The following is a 26102-nucleotide window of genomic DNA, read 5'->3' on the forward strand; positions in this document are numbered from 1 at the left end:
GTATATAATTATCTCCAAACTCCTGCTTGAGACATTGTTGAAAATGCACAGGGGTGACTTTGGAAAAGGTAGAATTGTCCAGTATCTAGGCCATTCAGATTCACCTAGTGGATGATCAAGTGCTGTTTACTGAATTGAAGCATCATTAACAGCGTTTATAGGGTACTCACCATGAGCCAACAATGTACTAAGGTTTTCATAAATATGGGTCTCTCATTTACCCTTTACAACAGCTGTACAAAGTAGGTTCTATTACATCCCTACTTTATAGATGAGAACACTGAGTCTCAAGGGAGGTGAGGTATTTTACACAAGATTGCTTGACTGGTAAACGGTGAAGTCGAGATTCAAACCCAGCCAGTCTGGATTCAGAGTCAGCTTTCCTACTCACTGTGTTATATCTCAAATCATAAAGGTTCTAATCTATGCACCATGCTGTTTGGCATGAGAATTTTTCACTCCATGCCATTCTTCCCCTAACTATTTCTTCAGTACAAGTAATTGTGAAGAATCCTTCACGTATTAGGTCTGCTCTCAACATAGAAGATGCAGGAAGACTCACCTCTGCTTTCTGGGGCAAACCATATAGATAAGTAAAGAAGACAAGTAATGCCATAAACTGTGCTAAGTTAGCAAAACACAGTATCCTATTAATTGTCTATTAATATGGATCCAGGGAAGTCAAGCAATGAACATTTAGCAAAGTCAAATGGAATCTGTATAAAACATCAACAGAAATATTATAGAAATAAAACACTAAAAGCATTTTCCCTAAATAGTTTGTCACAACAGTAAAACTGATCATCTTCACCAATTTTAAATATTGGCTTTGACTTGCCCAGAATCAGAGTTTGGGAATATTTGGAGATTGCCATACTATTGAGCAAATATCTGAAAAATATATTGAAAAATATTTGTTGTGTGTACCAGCATCTCAGGAAGATACAGATGGCACACTCAAATTAAGAGGGTTGTAGATGTACCTATTTCACAAAGGGCCTATTTTAAAAAGGGGAATTACAAGGGATAGGGGCGTAACCCAGAGCAAGTAAGAACTGAGCTGTTGTCATCTGTAGCCCTGGGGGATGAGGAAGCACTAGAGACCTGGAAGGAGACAGGAGTGAGAAGAGAGCCATCTGGGGAGGAGCAGAAACCTTCAGTGTGGGATCCAGACAACCCAAGGTAACCTAGAAGGGAGGAGCCTTGGGAAATAAACGCTCTGACCTCACTTAACTCCCTCACCTTCTGATCCTCAAGCCCAATAGGAAGTCAGAAGGGTTGTGTGGTACATTCAGGCCAGCTTCCAAAGACAGCGAGTCGAGTAGGGAAGGGTGAGGGGGGGCACACTAAAGGGCTAAGTTAAAAATATCTCATACACTATGTAAATTTTCTTGTACAGTCTTGCTGCTATTCCCTAAAATAAAGACTAGGCCCACTTTGAATAGAGAAAAGCCTTGGTCCATCCCCTTGGCCTGCAAATTCGGAAATTTTGGAAGAATCAACAGTGTCACAGATGTTTTTAAGCATAATCACATTTTACTCAGGATATAGTGTTTCTTTGTATCCATGTAATCACTGTGAATGAATAACACATAACCTTTGAGAAGAATCCTAGCCATAATCCATGGGTTTCTAAAATCATAGAGATACTTGCTTTTGGCAATGTGAGTGCTTTTTATTTTTCATTCATGCCTTTAAAGAGAGCACATTTTGAAATAAAGTCAGCTATCAGTATATGTGCTGTTGGGTTCACCAATATTTGACTAAATAGTGTAGTATCTGTATAGAAAACAGTCCCCAAACTGGAGTTTTCCTGGGTTGTGCATTTTGCATTTTCAAGGTGTGAAGAGCACCTGAGATGGAGCCCTACTCACTTCAGGATATGAGAGGATCCAGGTCAGTGAATTGTTTCAAGGTAGAAGAAGTTTAATGAATATACCTTGGGCTGCGTGTTCCTCCATTAGCATTTGTTATTACAAAACCATTAGTCTGTCTCCGGATGCTTTCCCACACACCTGATGGTGTCAAAGAATGACAGGTCTCTCATTAAGGATGCATAATATCGTGCCTCCTGCCTCCTCTCAAACTCCGACTTATCCTAGTGTAAATATACTGCTTCCAGGAGAGCCTGCTGCAAACCAGCTGGATCCTATTCAGAATCTCTACTTCCTGCCGCACGTCCATATGGGCAGCACGATATACATATATATGATACATATGGATGTGAGCTGCAAAGAGTTTGAGTCAACTCTTTAATAACTGCGGAGATTTCTCATCTTAAGAAATTCTGAAAATGATGTAATGATATAATGTAGCAGCAATTTAATTTGCTAGTTAGGGATTAAGCTGACAAATTCCCTCTTTTTCAATTCCTTTCGTTCCGTCTATGCAAGTCATAGCCCTCTGCATATTCCCTAGCCTCCCAGCTAATGTACAAAAATGGTTTCACCGTCCTGCTCTCAGACAGGAAATGAGGTGGGCAAAGCTGTTTAGTTACTTGCGATCTGTTTATATTACACAGAAGGTTGGTTAATTAGAAATAAGCTTGTTTCTTAATTAAGGAACAAATTAATTTTTAAAGAAGTGCTGAGACCCCCTTGGGTTATGGCAGATAAGGAACTGAGCACACGGTCTGCGGTTATCTGTGTGATTCTTTGCGGGAAGGGTCTGGAGTGTGTGGTGACACAGACAATAGCAGCTTTGGAACCAAATATTTGTGAATTAAAAATTGTAGTTATTGCACTAATGAATATCCGTTGTGTGTGAGGAACTGTGCTGAAGGACCCTGGGAACTCAAATATGAGTACAGTAAAGTCAGACCCTTAATGGAGCTCAGGGTCAAGTGGAGGAAGCCAGCATGATCATATATACTACACTTAAAAAAATACGCAAATGCTGGAAGAGAGATGAGTAAAATTCCCCCAGGAGGATATTGAGAGCAAAGCAAGCTGAGGAGGTATGCGTGGAGGGTGAGAAAGATTTTAGAAGCTCCCAGGTAGAATGCGATGGGTCAGCCGAGTCTTGAGAAATAAGCAGGAAAATTCCTGTGGATAGCATGGGAAAGCTTTATCCGGACAGAAGGAACATATGTGCAGAAACCTGAATGAGTAAGGCATGATCTGGGAACACGGGTAGAAGGATTGTTACTTGGGCATAAGCTGTGGGGGTGCCAGAGGCTAGAGAAGGTCTGGAAAGGCTAACACAGTCCAAATGATGAAGAGAGGCAGGCATCATGTGAAGTGGATATGTTAGGACTCCTTCGGTTCCTAGTGACAGAAATCCAGCCTCAGTAAGTTAAACAGAAAAAAGATTGTATTGGCTCATGTATTTAAAAGACCAAGAGGGACTTCAGGAATGGATGTATCTAGGTGATCTAATTATATTGTTAGGGATGTTTCTCTACCCCTTGGCTTCACCTTTCTTGGGCTTTCCCCAGGTGGTAGCAAACAATGGCCATCTGGCATATTACCTACTACCTTAGCAATTCTAGCCACCCCTCACTTTACAAAAGCATTTTTTACATATAATTTCACTTAGTCTAAGATCTCTCTCTCTCTCTTGGCCCAGTTTGTATGCCTGTCTCTGAAATGATGCACAGGATGGAAAATTCTAAGTAGCCAGGTCTGAGCTTATGCCCACCTCTACAGCCAGGTGTGGAGGAAAGGTGATGTCGGCTCTCTCTGAACTACAAGGACTGAGTAGGGGGGAAAAAGTGGTAAACCAAAGAAAAATGAAAATTCTGTTACCATGAGTGAGGGAAAGAAAATGAAATAGATGACTACTGGACAAAGAAGTCTAGTTTAGAGCTCTTGATGAATTTCAAGTAGAAACATGATATGGACTTTTTTGATTTGGGGGAAAAAAATCTACCTGCAGTGTAGAGAATGGGTGGGAGAGAGTAAGGGATGGACACGGGATGGGCAGTTAGCCCGGTCTAAGGTAGTCATAGTAAAGATGGTAAGTCTGAGGCATATTCTGGAGAGATTTAGGAGGTAGAAGAGGTAGACTTAGGAGTGCAGGGTGGATCATAAGTGGACACAAAGTCCTCAAGGTTCTATGTCTCCTCCTTTTGAATGTGGATGGGCCCTGTGATTGCCTTGACAAATAGAATATGGTGAAAATGACACTTGCCAGTTGCCACGTCCAGGCCTAAAGAGATAGGCAGATTCCATTTACCCATATCTTGTAGCACTCACTCTGGTGTAAGCCAGAACCACATAAGAAGTTTGACTAACTGGAGACCATCCTTGGAGAAGCTCGGGCCACATATAGAGGCCTGAAGGATGATTTGCTATTTGGAAAGAGAGACCAAAGAGCAGCAAGGCACCAACCATTGACTACAGGACCCATCTTGGAAGAGATTCTCCATCCCCAGCTGACCCCACGTGGATCTGAGATGAACCACCCAGCTGAGCCCTTCCTGAATCCTGGCCCACGAAATCATAAGCAAAATAAAATGGTTATTTTAAATCATTAAATTCGGGATGGGGATATTTCGTTCTGTAGCACTAAATAACCAGAACAGGAACTGAATTAAACATGAGAAAGAGGGAAGGGTCAGTGTTATCAGGTAAGGACTACAGCAAATGTTTTAAAAAAAAATGTCAAAACAAAAGCTTAGACCACACATCTCACCCATCTCTGCCCTGTGTTCCTAAGAAGCTTGGTTCACGGCTTCCTCTCCTTGCTGAATCTTAAAGCCTGTCTCTGTCTGTGAATGAAAATTACAGACATAGTCTGCAGTCTCTCTTCCTCCTGGGATTCTCTCTTTGATGAAGTCATCAAATTCTTTGGTGAGCTTTATTGTAAGTCACAGGGACTGTCAGTTTTCCCAAAGCTGTATTTCATTCAGGTTCTTTAATGTGCCCACTGGAGGTGACAAACCCTCTAACATACAATCACAGGCCATAAATGCCAAAGTAAAACAAAAGTTATTGGATTGAGAAGCAGGAGATGCTTTAAGAGGCTTCAGCCAGTGTGCTCTCATTTCTTCCATCTGATCACATTTCTTGAGAATTGTAACCAGAAACCCTTGTTTTGGTGGTCAGTAGAATAGTTCTTGGAAAGACAAAGGTAGGAGAGGTTGTATTGTTCTTTGTTCTAATGTCAGGGCGCATGGCGGGGAGACTCTAACACATAGTTAACCAATGCGGCACTTTATAAATATTAGAAAAAGGTGTCCCTTCTGGGCAGATGAATGACAGAAAAAGTACCCCTCTGGATAGAAGCAGACCATTGAGATCTTGGTTTAATGAGTGGCAGATGAGATGGTATAAAGAAAAATATACCTCTTCCTCCAGGAAGTGAGGAAGAGGAAGGCAGGTTTCTCGTGAGTGCTCTTTGGATCCCACAACCCTATGAGAAAGCATTTTTGCTTTCAAAAAGAATGCCTCACAGCAGCAGCAGCTTCACCATCATCATACTATTTATTGAGCCCTTACTATGTGGCGGCAGGTATGTGCTAGGCTTTGCATCTCTTAACTCTAATCCTTGAAACAACCATGAGATATAGACACCACTACTGATGATGAAAGACTGAGAATCTCTATGCCTTACCCTAAGAAGTACTAGGACTAGGAGTGAGAGAGCCATAACTCAGACTTGACCTTTCCAGCCCATGTGCATCTTCCTCTTAAGTGGAAAGACGTTTCTTAGAGAGGTACACTGCAAAAAGCATACATTATGGCCATGTGTCGGTAGCAGTTTGGCTCATAGGGATATTATTTTATTCTAGTGGTGATTAGTGGTAATATACGTGACTGTTGTTTTGTTTCCCATTCTTCAAAGATGGGTCCCACTGAGTTGGATTGGCCACATCACCAGGTAGGATGCAACTGTGGGTCCATCTACATGGACAAAGAGGTAACACAGCATAGTGGGATGATTAAGACTCTGAAGCCAAATATGGCTGTATTTGGGTCCCTGCTTCGGCTCTTATTACTTACATGACTTTAGGCAAGTTACTTGGTCTCTCTGAGCCTCAGTAACTTCCTCTTTAAATTGGGATCACTGTATTTTATTATAAGAATGCTATAAATAATGCTTTTGATTTTATTAAATGCCTAGTAAACTGTAGATTGTCATTACCATTATCCAACAGTTAGTATGAACATCCCAGTGTAGCCTAGGATTAAGCCAGTGTTCTTAGCCTTCTAAGCTCACGCCACCGGCGCATGCTGAACTTACACTCAGCCAGAAATCTGAGTATATATTTCATATAACTATTACCAAGCTAGATCTCTCCAACTTAGAACTAGTATATACATATGTTTTTGTATATATTTGTGTGTATACACATATGCTTATTATAGATGTCACATTTTCTTAGTAAGTTTTATTTAACTAGCTTATGCTATGGAAAGAATTTGATAGTTATCTTACTGCTTTAACCTGTCTGATTGCCAAGTATTCCTAGCCCCTTTAAAAAATTTTGAAATTTCATAAGTGTGTATTCTGAATCTTCACCAAAGTCATAGCAACTCTATATGATTTAGGAGGACACATCCCTCTCAAGTGTCAGCTAACGAATATTAATTAGCTACCAGCCATCATCTGTCAAGAACTGCTAAATGCTGGTGACTCCTCAAAGTTCAGTGTCTACCATGGCACCTGGTACAATGCCACTCACAACATTGGATGAAGAGATGAATGGATGGATGGATGATAAGTTTATTAAATAGATTAAAATTCTAAATTCCTTTAACACCACAAGAGATCTTTGCCTAAAAATCAATTTAATTATATAGTGTTTTGGTCAAGTTGATCAACCAGTTATAAATTCACCTAATAAGATCATCCAGTCTACATTTTATTTGTTGTAGTCATGATGTGATCATGAGTGTTTTCAAATGCCTTCCTGGAGTAATTACACTATATTTTTGTCTTTCTCCTGGTTTATCAATCTTGTAACAACAAGCTTCAAGAAAGAAACCAGCACATCTGTGCACCAGGAGACAAATATGGGGTTGTTTATTGCTGCACATATAAAATCAGCTCTATTGAGGCAGTTATTTCACAATGTATATGTATATTAAAATACAAGTCCCCATACCTTAAATATATACAATTTTTATTTGTTGGTTATACTGCAATTAGGCTGGAAAAATAATCATCTTGGTTGCATACGGGAGTAAAATGTCATGCAAAAAGAGTAACTTTTTAAAAAGATGGGGGTTTCTGGTTAATAAGCTATGTTTTAGTTATTTTCCCTAGATCTTCAAATCATCATAAGAATTGCTATGGATCAGCCTCAGGTACCACCTTGTGGGTTTAAGTTCCAGTGTAACAACAGATTGTTTACTTCTTTTTAAATTTGTCTGTTTTATGCAGAGCTATCTTACATTTGTTTCTGAAAATAATGAGTATACTGATGGTTAAAAGAAACAGAGGATCACTCTTAACTTGCAAAAAGAGAAAAGCAATAAATTGGAAATTGCCTAAATGTGCATAAATAGGGCAATGGCTAAATAAAATGTAAAGAATTAAATATTAAACTGTAGTTCAGAGGAGTGAGCCAAATAGTTTTTATTTACATAGATATAAAATATAAATAAATATGTTTTTAAAATATATAAAGATATATTTTTAAAATTTTCTTCCAAGAAGATAGCGCTCAGAAACAAGAAGCCGATTTTAGTTTATATCTTATATAATGCAATTTATTAAAAATTTAATAAAAATATATAATATATTATTCATGTAAACTAAATATATGCCTAAGATAACCTGAAATGGACTGGAAGGTTATGTACTCTAATACAGTGGTTGTTGGTGGTGAAAAGGTTGTTGGGGATAGAACAGGGAATGATGGATAAAAGTACTCAAGCTAGATCTGTAATTTTTTTTCTTTGAATAAAATAAAGACAAAGCAAATATGACAGAATGCTAGCAGTTGGCAATTCCAGATGGCGGGCATACAGATTTTCATGGTATTGTTCTTTGTGCTTTTCTTTGTTTTAAGATTCTCAAAGTAGAGAAGGAAGTTAACCCCCACTGGTTACTGGCCATCTTTACTGACAATTCTTAGAATTGTTACCCCCATATATATATTTTTGAAGATATAAGACATGACAGAAACCTGTCATTGCTTCTAGGCCCTCACAGCAGACAGAGCGAGGACACACATACACACACACATACATATATGTGTATATATATGTATATACACACACACACACACACATAAATACACACCTAAATATAAGTATATGTACATACATCTATAACTATTATTATATCTGTGTTTTTATCCACATATCACATTTTAAAACACAAATTCAAACCAGTAGCTCCAATTTTAATCCGATATCTCAGAGCTTTTCCTAGCTGCCCCACCTCTCTGTAAATATCTTCTGTAACAGTGAAAAACCTGTCATTATCCTCAGTATATTTACTATCTGGCTTAACCAAATCACTCAGTGTAACCCGCCTCCCAACCATGCCATCCATCTCTTCTGCCTGCCACATCTGCTCCACTCCTCCCGACCTCCATGACTCAGGCACCAGCAAGCACTGTTGCCTCCCTTCATCCCAAGAAGGCATGCATCCATCATGTCTCCGTCAACTCCTCCATGCCAGTAAGAAAGGGAATACGTTAGTCAGGTATGCTTATAGACAGAACAATGTGTGATCGCTAGGAGAGTTAATCCAAACTAGGAGCAATCCAAAAAAGCTTCTGCAGGAGTCAGCACCTTGAACTGCCTCAAGGACAAAGAGGCACGGGCAATGTAAACACCAAGAAGGAGTTGGAAGAATGTGTATTCTAGGCAGAAGGAATAGCTTAAATAAAGCCATGGGGGAAGAAAGCTTGGTGACTTTCTAAGAAATGCATTTGAGTCAGCTGGACAGGAGCAAAGGGAATGGAGAATGAAGAGTGATAGAAGACGAAACAGGTGAGCAGGACCAGATAGTTAAACCATATATGTATCAGTCTGACACATACTTTGCTTTTAGTTTCTCTTAACACCTTCAAATAAACTCATCTGTCATTTCCAAAGTTCATTTTCGTCTGTCAGATGCAAAGCTCATGAGGCAGAACTCTATCTTATTTATAACTGTACCTCTAGTAAAGTGCTTAGCACATAGTATATGCTCAATAAGTGTTTGAATCACCAATGTATAGTTTTATTTCTAATAGGCTCTTTGGGTGCACTATCAAAACCAGGCATTTGGCAAACCTCAGCCAACTCCCAGCTCCCACTGTCTCTACATTTGCATGGAAAGTGTAATGGGTCATGAAATTGCGTCTGTTAGCATGCAGATGCTTATACATATATTTTGCAAACATTTCACCCTGTAAAAATATGAGACCAATGTATAAAATTCTTGAGAGGTAGCAGCTGGAAATATTAATTGAAATTATGATCATCGTTTCCATTAAGTAGTGCCAAACTTTGTAACTCAGGTAACATCTTCATGTTAATTCTAAGAAACTATCTGCTTCATTAGGCAGATAAGGCATTCTATGATTTGGATACAGAATAACCTGTGAAAAATGAATCTCTTATCATAATAGCTTCCACATCACAATTACCTCTTTTTGCAGAATTGCTACAAGCAAGGTAGCCTGATCACATTATAGAGGCCCATTTTATTAGTCAGGATAAGCTCAGCTATGCTACAGTAATCATAATAAAAATCCCACAATCCCAGTCTCTTAATAACATAAAATTATTGCTTCACAATGAAATTTGTGCTACATGTAGGGAGGGCTACACTACCCTCATTCATCATATAGTTAATACATCTATAACATGGTCTTCGTGGTCACTTACAGTAGAGGAAGAGGGATAGAGGTGACATTTGGCTCTTATCTCTCTCAGCGCAGGTGAGAAATATGTCACTTCTGTTCTCAGTAGTTGACTTGTGGCCCCAAGCTAACTGCAAGGGAAGCTGGGAATTCGGGGAAGACTATTAGGTGAGCACTAACCATCTCTGCCATTCCCAGCATGTCTCACCATGCCCCATTTGGACCGAGAAAAGGAAAGAGAACTGAGACACCTTTATACTGACTTTTTTCTAACCTGGGACCCATCCGAAGCTACTTTAGTTATCAATTTACAGTTTATCTTATATAACAGTATAGAGTATAAACTTTGACAACAGATAGCCCATGCTTTTAGCCTCAGCTTCTCCATGTCTAGCTGTGAGTACTAGGAGAATCACTTTAGCTTTCTGTCTCAGGTTCCTCATCTGAAAATGGGGTAAAAATAGTATCTACCTCTTAGGGCTTTGAGGATTAATTAGTTAGAAACATGCACATGTTCAGTAAACGTGCTATTATTTATTTGCAATGATGCTGGTTTCTGAATCCCACGGGATCCTTTACTAGGACAAGAATTAAGCAGCCTCAGTCAGTGTGGAGAAAGGATGTTGGCCATGTTCTCTTGACCAAACCCAGTATCAGAACTGTCTAGATAAACCAGTGTTGGGCCATTGGCCACAGAAGAATGAGGTTCTGCTGGAGATTCTGATGATGGAATGTCAGAAGCAGAGATATTATTTAGAGGCCTCTGGACATTAGCCCTACTTTCTTCCCATGGCTCAAGATGGGGCTTGATAATTACAACTCTTGTAAATGGAGAAAACTATTTCTTGTGTAAGTTCTGGTGTGATACTCAACCTCGTGTATAAAAGTAGTGTTGGGTAGAAATAAGAGGGGTTCTCAGTTCCACTTACCCTACCTTAGTAGGGTTACCAGTGAAGCCCTGCACTGAGAACTCTAGAAGCCAGTTTAAGCTCCAAAGAAATATGGCATCTTTGTTCTACGTGGTCACTTCACCTCATATAAGATTTTGTATCTCTATCTAATTTGATGGAGAATTGTACATTTTAGATTATATTTGGCTATACTTAATAGGAAATATAACCTCTATGTCTTAAGCAATTTGGAGGGTATTTGGTGGCTGCTATTAAGCCTCACAATGATGTCAAGGCTGGTCTCATGGTATTTCTCTTAATCCTTTCTCTTAGGCTTGCAAAAGGCTGCCACAGCTTCAGTCATCACATGTGCATTCAAGGTAGAGAGGAGGGGAAGAAATAGTCTCTAGTTCAACTTTTTCATTGCATCTAGAAAGCCAAAGTTTCCCTGAAATGTCATCCTTAGCTCACTGCTACAATAGATTTCAGTCTATATTTCATCAGCCAGAAAAATGTCATATACCCACCTCTAATTGCAAGGGAAGATAGGAAAATTAAACATTTGTTTTCTTAGACTATATTGTATAGACAAGAAAAGAAGACCAATGTCCAGAAATGGGTGTTAGGTCAACCAACCTTCAATGTTTGTCCCAGAAACTTATTCAGATATGTTATCTGGGAGAGAGAGAAGGCATAGCATTCATTCCTTTGCTCACCTGAAAATGCTATAGTCAGTTCCCTTTAACTGTATAATTTTTCACTTTGAGGGTGTTATGTCTTCTTTAGGAAGAAAGCACAAGATATGGGCTTGAACGTTCTTATTCTCCACTGAGAACTAAATGCCTGCAGCAGGTCTCGGCTCACTTCTGGTTGTTTACTGTTTTCCAAGTCACTGTGATTCCAGAAGGTATTGAGCCTCGGTGGAGCTCAAAAAGGATATTAGCTTTTGGGTGCATTTTATTGATTTGGGCACAGGAGGGAAATTATACGGCTGAGGATTGTCACCTTGGACAGTTAAAAATCCAAAGTAAATGAACTGAACAAACCTACCCCTTAAATAGTGCTCAGAAATCAAAGAGCTGAAAAAATGTAAATGAGATTCATTAAGAGCTGCAGAATTAGCTTTCTTGTGGTTCTTTGATACGGTTTTCTTGCAAATCTCAAGAACTTTTTGCTCATGGCAAATTTTGGACATGGATGAGACGTCAGACTTGTGAATAGCTTAGTGGACAATGGGGGCCAGGAGAAAAGGTGTTTAATACACTCATTTTAGGATGTTCGCTGGCCCCTGCGACTCTTCCCCTGCCCCCCACTTCAGCCTTCCAGTCCTTTTATCTGCCTTGGGACAATGTTTACACAGGAAGTCAAAGTGCTAGCTGGAATTAACTTTCATTGTGCTTATTTTAACACAAAGGAGTTGAATATTCAAGAATTTCTGTTGTGTTTGGGTTTTTGCCTTCAATGTCAGCAAGAATAATTATTGGTTAACCTTTATCCTGTAGACTCATTAACATTTAGTTATGAAGACTAGAGATTTGACTGCTACTCTGAGTGAGACCAACAATCCAGCACTGATGGCCCCAGGCTGGATCTAACTGGCTGACATATTTTGCTTGGCCTGTGCAATGTTTTGAAAATAGAAGATTTTATTTTATTTCTGGCCTCATTTGAAAAGGAAGATTTAAGGGTACTGGACAAGTGTTTGCATGAGACACCACTGGGCTAAGACTGAGCAGCACTTGCCTGTTTCGATCAGGGCCCCAGCCCCTACCACGCCCTATCGCGTTGCCCTCTGCCTGTATAGCCTATTTACTCATCCTGTGCTCTGTTCCAGACTGCTTCCATCTCAGCGCCCTGTCTAAGAGCACAAGGAGGGTTAGTGTGCTGAGTCAAAACTTTCCCCTTCCTGTCTCCTCACCATCCTTTCAAGCCTCGCTCCCCAGTATGGTCTGGATGTAGCAGCCTCAGAGTCACCTGGGAGTTGTTAGAAATGCAAAATCTAGGGCTCTGCTGCAGACTGCTGAACCAGAATGTGCCCTTGAACAAGATCCCCAGGAGGTCCACATGCTCATGAGTGGGAGAAGCTCTAATAGAGTTTGTTATCCTTGGCTGATAATAGAAATGGCCAGGGCACTTAGGAAAAAACCTTCCCCGGGCCACACCCCAAACCAGTCAGATCCTGCAGGACAGAGGCCTGAGAACCCATACTCCTAACAGGTGCCCTAGGTGACACTGAAGTTCAGGTGTGTTCAGAAAGCTCTGCTCAAAGAGCTATTTCTCAAATGGGGATGTGCATCAGACTCATCCAGACTGCTTTTTATTTTGTGATTTAATAAAACGTTTAATTATTACCAAAAACATTATATATATAGATTGTAGAAATTTAGTAAAGTCAGATAAGCAAACATAAGAACATAATAACATCATAGTCATCCCACCCAGAGATTAACACTCTTAACACCTCAGCATATGACCTATTTTTCTGGACAAATATGTATGTTTTCTGTTTGTTTTTACCTAAATGAGATAATACCATACATGTTATTTTCAAACTTGCTTTTCTTAGTTAACTATCTCCATTTCTCTATATATTTTAAAAAACTATTTTCCCCAGTTGACCCAAAAATACTCTTTACAATGAATTGTTCTGTCTAACCTGAGATCCACAGTGGGTCTGCTGGTTCCATCCCTTATGCTTTTTCTGATTCGGCACGGTCTTTCCACTCCTTGCCGCCCCCTTTACTTTTTTCTGTACATTGACCTGTTATTGGGACTTGTTAGCAGACTGTACCAATAATTGTACAGAAAGTACCGCCTTTTATATTCCTTTACTGATCATTTCCTCATGGTGTCACTCAGCTTGTTGCTTTATCCTGGAGGGATTTTGTGTGTGTGTGTGTGTGTGTGTGTGTGTGTGTGTGTGTGTGTGTGTGCATATTCCAGGACTCCACTGGAACCCTAGGAATTAAAGTCTTCAGGGAATGAGGCCTGGACATCTCCAGTGTGTATACTTTCCCAGATGGATCTGAGTTAGAGAATCAGGCATCCTGATTCATGCAGCAGGCAGGGAAAGATGACATGGCCCCTAAATCTACCAGGAAAGTTGCCTTGTGCATCTGAATTCAGACAGGGTACTGCAATATTGTGATCCATAAGAAAAGTACATATTTGGTCATTAGATGAATATATACATCTTGCTCCCCAACAGGTCCTGTAATATTGCTCCTTCCCCCTTTTTAGACAGCAGTTGCAAGTTCAGGATGACAATCACAAGTCCAGGTTGTTACCTGTGCTTCTGACTGGGTCTGAATCAGATATTCCCAGGACTCCCTCCTTGAGTTCTATTAGTTTGCTAGAACAGCTCACAGAACTATTCATAAGAAAAGTACATATTTGGTCATTAGATGAATATATACATCTAATGACCAAATGCATCTAATGAATATATACATCTAATGACCAAATATGTACTTTTCTTATGTATTTGGTCTTCCTTCAGGGTTCCTGGCTCACTGCTCCCAAAGCCCTTGGAATTTCCTAAATATTGAGAGAGATAAAGTTGTCTTTTGTTATGTTAATGAGTGTCTTTTGGAAGGATCAGGGCTGGTCGTCCGAGGAGAGGGTTCTCACATGGGATCACCACTCACACGTTAGCTGCAAACGCAGATTGGCCCTGGTCTGTCTCGCACTGGTCATTCAAATGACAGCGATAACATCAGTTAAGTGATTTTTTTTTTTCCAGATCTGGTAGGTTCTGAATCAAACAAACAAAACAACCTCCTCTCTGTCAATATGCAGAATGTATTCAGCTGTGCAAAAGCACCTGGGATTGAACGTAAAATTGAGTCGTTCTAGACTCAGATCATTGTAAATAGATGAGCTATATTTCTCCCACCAAAAGAATGTCCATTGGGGTTGTTCAACAATTTTATATGATTCAACACCCCCAGGCATCACATGATATCTGGCATCCAATGCCAATAACACTCCCAATTACTATGAGAGCTGAAATACCCCCGTGCACGTCTGAAAGATGCCTCAACTATATTGCTGTTATTCCAATCTCCAAATGACTTCGTTGTCCAGAGTTTCCCTCCCCACTGCATTGACAATAGCTGCATGGCTCTGTGCAAGCCTCAGTTGCCTCATCGACAAAATGGGTCCATGAGGAAGTTAAACAACAGCTCTAATTTCGAAGGATATTTAGCACAGTGCTTAATGAATTACAATTATTAAATGAATAAGTGTTAAATGAATGTCAGTTACTTATAATTCATATTATGTATTATTTATGGTGATCCATAAATTTCCCATGAGTGAATAAGAGCTTATAAGCAATGAGCCAAGATTCCGAATGCTATTTCATGGATTTTAGAGAACGAAATTTGATTCTGGAGCCTCAATTATTATCATAATGGCTCCCCTGATGGAGTTCTTACGCTGTTTCATGATGAGGACTCACGGTGAGAACATCACGAGAATATTCGACCTTTCTTAGATGTGTGCCCCGCCATCGCTTGACAGTTCTCACTGAATGGCTTCAGGCCCTCATCCAGGACCACAGCTCCCCCAGACTGAGCCCTAAATTGAGATGCAAAACAACAAAAGATGCCAAGACTACAGTCTAGTTCAAAGACAGAAGCTGCACACGTGGAAGAATAACAATGTAAGAGCTTCTGCAATTACATGGTAAATTATTTGGTACCATCTTTAAATTATGTAGGAAATAGAAAAAGGAATCGCTCCGTATAGGTGGAAGAAAGCTTTCAGAAGGAGGAAGGCCTGAGCTGGCCCTAGAGGATGCTGGGAATCTGGGTCAGGACAGGGGAGGGAGTGTAAATAGGCCGTGGGGGGCTGGGCAGAGGGAGGCTTGGGTGGACTTGAGAGAGGGTGATGATGTATTGGTGACTAGGCCTGGGAACTCAGGCTTGCCAACAGCCTTTTCAAGAGCCAGAGAAAGTTCCCTGCTAGAAAAAAAAATATATACCGTTTAAAGCAAAATCAAAGTGTCACAAATGTCCTGATATTATGTCCCCAGGGATACACCTGGTGATATTTCCTGAGACCATGTCAAAAGCTGGTGAGGTCGTGCTAAACTGATGCCAAGAAGTGCCTGTGAAAATGCCACCTCTGGGTGTGAGGGGGGCATTTGGCTCCATGCTGGCATTTGTGGTCTGGGAAAGGAAGTGTTCTCGTGGGACTATTATTCTTACTTTGAGGAGAGGCTGTGGGAACACACAGTCACTGCTGAGGGATCTTTCCGAGTATACATGCTTGTTTACTATGATGAATGACTGGCCCAGGAGTGAGCTGAAATCATTCTTTTTCTGGAGATGGTATAAGAATCCAGCCCAGAATTTTTTACAGTACTGCCAGAGCCCAGTGACTCAGAAACAAAGTTCATGTTTACTGGAATCTGCTAGGAACTAGGGTGGCTACAAAGCCACTATATCTTTGCCCAAAATTTTGAGTGGAGGGGACACGAGGATGTATGTGATGGCAGTGGTATCACTATCGATGTCAGGAAACCAAGCTAAGCTCCTTCCCTTCCCCTCCCTTCCCCTCCTTTCCCCTCCCCTCCCCTTCCCTTCCCTTCCCTTCCCTTTCCAACAAATACTCAATGCCAGTCTTCTGTCCTCATGGAAAACATGTCTCGCTCTCATAGAGGGAAACAAACAAGGTGAAAAAGAATATGTAGAGTGTATTAGGTGATGCGACTACAGAGAAAAACAAGCATGAACAGGGCAGTACTGTGGTAGGGGCGGCAGGGGTATAATTTTCAATAGATGGGAATGCTCGTCTAAGAAACTAACATTTGAGCACAGCCTGAAAAAGGGTGAGAGTGAGTCACAACAATAACTGGAGGAAGAGCATTTCAGACAGGGGGAATAGCATGTGCAAAGGTCCTGAGGCAGGGACCCATCTGGCATGTTGGAGGGACTGTAAGGAGGTAATTTGGATGGAATAAGTGAGAAGGGAGAGAGAATCAGGAGGTGAGTTTGGAAGAAGCAGAGGGAGCAAATTATATCCATCTATGTAGGCATTGTAAGGAGCCCGGATTTTACTCGCATGGAAAGGGGAACTAGCAGGATTTTGAGCAGAAGTGTAACGTGATCTGACTTTCATATTACATCCCTGGCCGATGTCTGGAAAAGAGACTAAAGTGTAGGAGAACATAAACAAGATAACCAGGGAGGATGTTACTTCAGTTACACAGGTGAAATGAGCTAGGGTAGGAGCCCTCGAGGTGATGATAATGGTCAAGTTTTACATATATTTGGAAGGGAGAGTGGAGATTTGCTGATGTGTGGTGTGAGAGAAAAAGTAAAGTCAAAGAAAATCTAATGCTCATGACTTTCAGTGATTGGCTGGAGACTTGAGTTCTCCAAAGAGGTTCTGTTGCCCATAGTCACCTCTCCCCTCCACCAGTGATACCTGGAAAGTTTGATGGTTAGAAGTTACTTCCTTTCAAAGTGGCTTCTCCTGCCACCAGCGGCAGCTATATAAAGCGTGGTCCTCAAAGGCCTAGGGGTATGAGGTATGATGATTGATTCTTCTAGGAGACCCTCTGCCCAGCTCTCTCAACTCATATTGAAGAGTGAGGCAAAAGGTCCTCACGGAGCTTTCTTTCAGCCTAATCACTGTTCAAAGATGTTGAGAAAGCCAGTAGTAATAGCTGGCTACAGGTGTTGGTGGCCACAGGATACATGTCATGTAGCTATTAAAAGCTGAGGTCAGCTGGAACCTGATTTTAATTAGTTTCTGCATGGGAAACTAATTAATAATTAATACATATTTATAAATGATTAATACAGATGAATTCATTTCACCATTTTAACCGTTAGTTTTCTGATCTGTAAAATGGAGTAATCCATTTCCTACCTCATAGGATTATTGAGAGGATGATCAAGCACTTAGCACAGTATCTGCAATGTGAAGTTCAATGATAAGTTATCAAGTAAATAAGTGAATTAATGTCTTCCTCTGCCACGTATCAGCTAATTTCCTCCAATCATTTCCAGGAGATGTGGAAGGGAGCCATGGTCCCTCCTTCTTCTGTTTTGCTGATCTCCTGCCTCTAAAACTCTTCTGTGTTTTGGGTCATAACGATTTTATTTTTAATTATGGTGGCACCTTTTATTGACTGTCTAGGAAGGATTAAGACCTGTCTTAGGATTGTTAGGTGAGTGAATTCTCTCCAATCAACCTACCAGCAAGGTAAGAGGTATGAGAGCCTTGCCTTACAGGTGAGGTTCCTGAGGTTAATGGCTTTTCTAAGGTCACACAGCAAAGAGAATCAGATTTAAACCCTAGGACTGCAAGGGTTATGAGGTGACATCACAGATGATGATGATAAGAAGAGGGAGAAAAGAAGGGAGAAAAAGAGTTTGGAGAGGAGGGGGAAAGGCCAAAGGAGAAAAAAAAATAACAAACATATACTGCCAGACTTCGTTATTAGCACTTCCTGTGTTTTAACTTTTTAATACTTGTAATGACCGTTTAAGGTAGCTCCTGTTATGGTCCCACATTATTGTTGAAGAAACTGAGGCTCTGTAACGTTAAGTCACTTGTCCAGAGTCACACAAGCTACTGAGCGGCTCTGCAGAGTTTGGGCTCCAAGCACCCTTGGCTCTAAACTGAAGCCCGCAGCTTTAATGCTTTGCCGTTGTGCCAGCCTCGTGCCCGTCATTTGTCCATGATTTCCTGATCTCATCCCCAGCACGTCTCTCCATGGTCATAGGCAACCCCTCCTTCTCCCCTTTTCCAGTTGGTTTTTTGTCCCCAAAGGATTCTGAAGGTCACAGTGCTATATTTGTCACTTCAATTAAGAGGAGGTACAGCTGGCGAGAGACGGCCCCATCTTCTTTGTGCTGAATTTAAACCAGTCAAGAAACTCAACCCTTCGGTCAAAGGCAGGGCGTATTTCTCATGAGTCAGTGTATGTTCTTGCTCAGTCTGTGACATATTTTGATTTCTCTCAACATATCATCAAGTGCTCTAATTAAAAAAAAAAAAATACTAGAAAGTATAGCCACAAGTGAACAATTGTCTGCTCTGATGTGACTTTTAGAAGTCTAGTTGTTCTTGATATGCAAACTAATCTGTAAGGAGCAGGAGCATGTGAGAGAAGCAGGATGCATTATTCATCGGGAAACATCTTCCGGTATCTTAGGAATGAGAGCGTGCCGGTGTTGATTTAATACCACCTCTGTGCTTAGGAGGAATTCAGTTAGAGATACACTTGTAGCTTGAAGAGTTGCTTATTTGATAAGCTGTGAGTGGTGTTTTGAAGACATTCTGCCCATGTGAAGCTAGAGGTGGAATTTTTATCTTCGTGTCCACTTATTCTGGTTCTCCAATGATTTGGCAGAACTCTTGATGGCAAGTCTCAAGTCTTATACCTATCTATAATTGTAGTTCCTGGCAAATTGCTCTGTCCCTATTCAGAGCAAAAGAAATATTTGTCGTAAATGAGGAAATCCCCAAGATAGAAAGCTTTAGAGACCTGACCTGGAGCAGTTCATTTCCCAGCTCAGACTCTAGTCCTGGTCCACGTGTTCAATGTCCACATGTGGTCAATTTGCAGGAAGGCCTCTGCTGTCCTGTAGGAAAAATGTTTGTGTCTTTAGCCAGTAATCGTGCTGTTTATTCAATTACTCAATTGTTCTCAACCTAGAGCATGCATCAGAATCACCAGGAGGTCTTGTTAAAATACCAATTCCTGAGCCTATTACCCAGATTTTTTATTCAGTAGGTGTTGATTTCTTAGAGCTCCCATAACACATCACCACAAAGTTAGTAGTTTAAAACAACAGGTATTTGTTCTCTAACAATTCTGAAGGCCAGAAGTCCAAAATCAAGGTGTTGGCAGGGCCATGCTGCCTCTGAAGGCTCTCGGTGAGAGCCCCTCCTGCCTCTTCCAGACCTAGGGGTTCCGAGGGTTCCTTGGGTTGTGGCTGCATTACTCCAACCTCTGACTCTATCTTCACATGGCTTTCTCTTCTCTGTCTCAAATCTCCCTTTGCTTTTTCTATTTTAGGACATTTGATGTTCATATAGGGTCTATCGCAGTAATCCTGGGTGATCTCATCTTGAGATCCTTTTTTCTATCTGCAAAGACCCTTTTTCCAAATAAGGTCACAGTCACAGGTCACAGGGATGAGGACCTGGGCATATCTTTTAGGGAGCCACCATTCCACCCACTACAGCAGGCCTGGAATGAATCTTGAGATTTTGCATTTTTGCATTTCTAACACGTTCACAATTGATGCTAAAGGCTGCTCAAAGGTTGGAATATGAGTATGTATTCTGGAGAGAGAGAAATAATACAATGCCTTCTTTGAAAGAAATAACACCTTTTCTGTAGAGTTCTTAAAATAGATTTTATCTCATGGGATTGATTTATGGTATCCATTAAGCCAGATGCATAGCTATACCACTAGAATTAATTTTTAAAGTTGCTAACCCTTAATTATTTGTAGAAGATAGGACAAAAATGTTGGAAGCAATTTGGAAGTAGTCTTTATATTCAGTCTGTAATGGATGCTATTTAAAACAATGGCTTTTCATATTCTCATATAAATGATGCTGCTAATATTCAAAGCCATAGACTGTTCAAATGCTTTGTATCCTGAAAAGAATACAAAGACATTCAGACTGTAAATTGTGATTTTTCATTGCCATAGTACATTTCTAAATACTGAATTCTGGATTCAGATCCTGAGTGTCTTCCCTTTCTGGTTATGAGAAATTGGGTCTTAGTTTCCTTGTCTAAACAATACAGGCAATAATGGTTTGTCTTAACAATTAGCAGGCTTATTATGATGATCAACTAAGAGTACTTTGTAAACTGTCAGGTGCTTTGAAATATCTTATTTCTATAATGATGAAGTGGAGAATAAATATAAAGTTAATTCATGGAAGTTTTGAGAAAAATTCTAGTCCAAGTATGTTAATTTGGCTTCTCCCATGTAGCAGATTGCTTCTTTCAAAGATGATCACAGTATCTCCCATTTCGCATGGTCTTCAATGTGACCTCTGTACTTCTTTCATTGAGATACAGGGACTTTGTCCCATCCCCTTGGATGTAAGTGGAACAGGGACTTGCTTGTAACCAATAGAATGTAGTGGAAGTGACTTCTAAGGTGAGGTCATAAAAGGCCACGCAGCTTTCACTTTGTTCCCTGAGAATCTTACTCTTGAAGACCTTCCACTCTGAGACGACCTTTAAGGAAGCCCAAATTAACGCACAGAGAGGGGTCGCATGGGAAGACCCTACGACTACATGAAAAGAGTGAGAAAGATGCCCCCCCCCTCACAGCTAGTCCCCACCCCAGTGTCCCAGCTACATCCATCATCTGACTGCAACCAAGAGAGACCCCAAGCCAGAACAACAGAGCCACCCAGCCTAGCTGAGCCCTTTTTGGATTATTGACCCACAAAAATCCTGGGAGATAATAAAATAACATTTATTGTTTTAATATCTAAGCTGTGGGGTAATTTGTTATGCAACAACAAATAACTAGAACATCCTGTATAAATCATTGTAACCAATGGTCTGAATATCAATTATGTGTTGAAAAAATATTAGCACCATAGCTAATTAAATGTGCTGTGTCTTCTAGCCCCTCATACCCCTACCTGAAGCCCCTCTCTACTTACTTATCCTTTTTATTTCAAATATACCTTCTAGAAACAGTATAGATGACATTCCCTTTTTATGCTTCCATGTAAGCACATCCTTTGCTTCCCAGCCCTACTTTATCGGGGTGAAATTAATTCATGTTATGTCCCTTTTACTAGACTCTGGGCTCAAGGATGTCAGGGACTCTGTTGGTTTGTCCTCAATTTTGCATCCCCTGTATCCAGCCGAGTGCCTGAACCCTAGTAGGCGTTTAAATAAATAGCCATGTAAGGATGAACGAAAATGAGGATTGGACCCAACTCATTCTAAAATGGTCTCAAGTTTACACAAAGGACATAAATAAGACATTATATGAACAAATGCAAAAAAAATGTATATGATGCAGTATAGCATCATATACTTATTAATTTCCTATAATAATATGGTGCCTAATGATAGCATCCGTTTTCTCAGTTGGTCGTTTGTAATGCTTTCCTTATGATCCTGCGAGTAATCAGAGAAAAGGACATCTCGGGCCTGGAGAATTCGTAAGATTTCTTTGGAAAACATTTAACAGACACCTGAGAAAACTCAGAGGGCATCTTGGGACTCCTTGATGGCCACAAAAGGAATGACTTTTAAAGAAATCGATTCAGGAATGTCTGTATGGCTGCCCTTTTTCTTCTCGTTGTAAATTTCCTCACAGTGATTACAGATGTTGGAAATCAAGCATTTGGTTTTCTGGCTTTTAGAGACAATAGTTTGTCTGCATTCTTAAGCTTTTCATCGCTTGTGGATTGGGAGGAGGACCAACTGGCCCAACTTCAGAATACCAGTTATGATGTAAATTCTGTGAATGATGCCTTAGCTGACAGTTTTCACCTGAATAGAATCTCCTAAACTAATGCCACTTGGCAACCTGGGTCCTCCCCAGTGCTTTTAAGATGTATAAACCATCCATAGGTGTGTGTTAGTTGTCCCTTAATCCTTTACCACACTGAGGTTCTAATAGGTCCCTGAAAACACAGGCTTAAATATAGGCAAACACAAGATGATGAATCAAATCAAGTGTAAATTGAGTCCCATAAATCCATAACATTTCCATTTGGCTCACAAATTGTCCCTGTTGCTTAGGATGCCTTGTAGTGTTCAACTGAAATTCGCTCAAGCCTATGGTAGTTATTTTAAACCTAGGTCCCATAAACTAGTCCACTGGTAATGGCAATCACTAGTGTTTCCTTAGCACACTTATTCTCTCATTCATTACACTAAATTATTTACACAAATGACCTCATCTAATCCTCACAAGAACCCCATGAAGTATATACAATAATACACTGATTTAAGAGATTAAAATAATAATAATAATAATAATAATAATAATGATAATAATAATAAAACCCAGAGGCACAAAGAGGTTAAGAAATTTTACCAGAGATGCAGCCAGTAAGTAGCAGAAATAGATACTAGCACAGATAGAATTTGAACCCAGTCTAACTCCAGAGCATGAAGTCTTTACAAGGAGTCCTGGAACATCAGTGCCAGCAAAGGAATGACTTTAAAAAAGGAGGGAGAAAGAGAGAGAGAGAGAGAGAGCGAGAGAGCGAGCGAGCGAGCCCTGATTGTGAATATTGCTATCTTTTCCTTCTTGTATATTTCCTCATAGTATACTTGGGTTTTAAAAATCAAAGTTTTGGGCTTTTTGCCATCCAGAAGTTTACTCTGAACTTTAATTCGAGTTGTAAAGTAGCCTATCACCATCATCAACACCATCACTCTCGTCACTATCATCATCCTCATCTACTCAGCTAGACTGTCTGGCTCCTAGACCGTTCCCTATTGACCATATGTTCAATTCCTCACAAATTCTTCAATTTGTGCCATATACAAGCTCATCCTCACCAATTACTGATGTGTTATAGAACAGGGCAGAGAACAGTGATCTACCTTCAGGAGAACTCACACAGACACATTGTCTTTGCACCATGGGGACATGATTATCCAGGCTACCTTAAAGCCATCAGGTTTTATTTGCCAAATCACATGTACAAATCCACAGGAATAGTGCAGACCAATTCCTTTTGTTGAAATTAAAATCCACCTAACCCAGTAACTCTCTCCAAAAAGGATAGCTAGTTTGGCATGATTTGTGTGCAGTGAACTCAGGTTGGGCTCTGTACTGCATATTTCTCATATATAAAATGGTGATAATAACTACCTTGTAGATTAGTGTCATTTAGATGATATGACGCAAATCAAGCATTAGCATTGTACCTGACATGTAGGAAGCTAGCAGGAAGTCAAAAGTTACATCTCTCATTATCATTATTAATAAGCAATTTGGGTCTTAGTCTTTGAATTATATTATATAATTTAAGTAATGAAACTATAATTTCTTTTCTGCACCATTCCCTTTACACTTAGATATAATAAGTCCCCTTCTCTTTGTTCGTATATCCAAATTTTTAAATTTAATTTAGATCTTACTTTTTTTAAGTAACCAACATCAATAACCAACTATAATCTGTCTTTCTGGAGGACTATGTTTCTTAAAGCATGCCTGAGCTCCCTTTGCCACTCTGATTTATAATGTGATATTTAGCACCCTCAGCTGCTTCTGAAACCCAAGGGGCAAACTGGTTACCTAGCAACCACATAAATGCAATTGCTAATGGTACAGTTTAGCCCCATTTTATTATAATGAAATAATATGTCTTATGAGAATGAAAAGCTGAAGTGTGCTATATGAGGTCAGTGCTTTGGGAAAAAAACTGATTCTTCAGGACAGGTTAGCAAAGCAGATATTATACCTGTCACCCTCTGGTTCTCCGAGATTCACCATTTCCTAGAATGGAAGTCTTGCCATGTGAGTCCTTGGGCTGGGAAAAGATGGCAGCCATGATTGGTTTGCTGAGCAGCCTTTAAATAGAATGTAAACTTGGATACCTTTGTGTGGGCAGGCCACCAATAACACTATCATTTACAGGTTACCTCACGCAGTCCTACACAGCCCCCAAAGGCATCTGACTCTTCATCCTTTGGTGAAGAGCATCAGAATGCCCCTTTCCTCTCCTAAAATCAGATCCATAGCTAATATTACTACCTACACGTTGTAAACAATTCTTATTATGTCATGACTTCGATATAAAGAAAAAATAAAAGGAAATTAATTTATAATAAAATATGCATTTTAAAATGTAAATGTTCAAGTACAACTACACTGGAAGATAAAATGATGAAGTCAGATGTTTGCACCTATTTATAATGAATCAGCTTGGATTTAGAAGTAAGATGGCTCAAAACCCATTCTGTAGAAGAAATACTGGAAAAGGGAAATGCAGAGGTCAGATGAACATGGGAATGAAACTAAGACGTTCAGTACAGATTAAAATCTCACAAAAAAATATTTCATTAATATGTAGAGTTAGGTTCTTCAGTCAGAATTTTAAAGACATCTTTCACTTACTTGAATGCTGAATGGAACATTGAGAGTCAAGCATAAAATGGGGTAATCTTTTGTTAAGAGGACTGTCCTTCAAATTCCGAACTTTTGACATCTCTGTCTCTGCCCACTGAGAATTAATATGTTCCTCTACTGATTATAGCAATGGAAAGCCACTCTACAAATTTCCAAACTTCTCATCTTGGCTTTCAATACTGACCTAGCCTACCTGCCTGACCTTATTTCTTACTTCTCTCAAAACATTAATCCATTCACTGATTTATTCATTGATTATTCTTAGAACAATGTCATTATAGCTTTGTCTCGGTTTCCTCATCAATGGGGGTGAATGACTTCACAGGATTATAGGAAGCGTTACATGACCCATATGAAACGTGTAGTTAGCACAGGCAGAGCCGGGGCAAGAAAAGTGGCTTAATAAAGTCTGTTCTTATTATCATCCTACTGAATGCATTAGTTAGTACTTCCTTTTTGTGTTCTACCATTATATACGTGGGTGTGGTTACATATACCCACATGTCTACGGCCATGCCACCCTGAACAAGCCCAATCCCATCTAATCTCAGAAACTAAGCAGGGTTGGACCTATTTAGTACTTGGATGGGAGACCACCTAGGAAGACCAGGTGCTGTAGGTGTAAAAAGTAAAAAATAAGGGATTGTAATCTGACAAGGTCCTTGCTATCTGTAAGGTCAACCAAGGGTTGCCTCCCATAAATAAATAAATAAATAAATACACACATACATATATGTATATATAATAGTATTTTACACATACATATGAAATATTTTACGGTAGTATACGGAGAGAAATTTGTGCCCAAATCCTCCTCAGTATCCCTCCCTAGGGCAGCCACTCTGTATTGTATGTCTTCCCAGAAATTTTGGGAAGTAAGCATGCACATCCTTTTCGCAGTGGTTTTCCAGTGATGGAAACCCTTTCCGCAGTGGGTTCTGCATCCTGCTCTTTCACCAACACTTACCCGTGGGAACCGTCTATGGACCGTCTTCATCCTCTTTAAAGGCTGTGCAGTAGCTCATTTTATGGATGAACCATAATTTTTAAAGACATTGGTTAGGTGGTTGTTTTTATAATACAGAAATTTCTAAAGCAGAAAGCAAAGTAGCCCATAAGCTCAGGGTCCAGAAAACCCAATTAACTTTTTTTTTTTTTAAGCAAAAGGGAAGTAATAGATGAAAATAAAAAGGGGGCAGGGAGTAACAACACAATATGGAAAGCGAAAAATCTCTCTTCTGAAGTTCCAATCCCTCTCCCCTTAAAAAAAAAAAACAAAAACAAAAAACAAAAAATAAACAAACAAACAAACAAAAAAAAAAACAGAAAACACCAGTAGTTTCATCTGTAGAAAGAAAGAAT

The 26102-nt window shown here is 39.9% G+C and overlaps 1 protein-coding gene and 1 pseudogene across 3 annotated transcripts in view; both read left to right on the forward strand.

Moving 5' to 3' along the window:
- CDH13 (cadherin 13) overlaps positions 1 to 26102 on the forward strand; it is a 1315977-nt gene that overhangs the window by 988686 nt on the left and 301189 nt on the right. The gene's annotated exons all lie outside the window — the stretch shown is intronic.
- On the forward strand, positions 25244 to 25362 carry LOC118611741 (annotated as a pseudogene).

This window comes from Rousettus aegyptiacus, unplaced genomic scaffold (assembly GCF_014176215.1).
Source record: "Rousettus aegyptiacus isolate mRouAeg1 unplaced genomic scaffold, mRouAeg1.p scaffold_m13_p_14, whole genome shotgun sequence".
Lineage (NCBI taxonomy): Eukaryota > Metazoa > Chordata > Mammalia > Chiroptera > Pteropodidae > Rousettus > Rousettus aegyptiacus.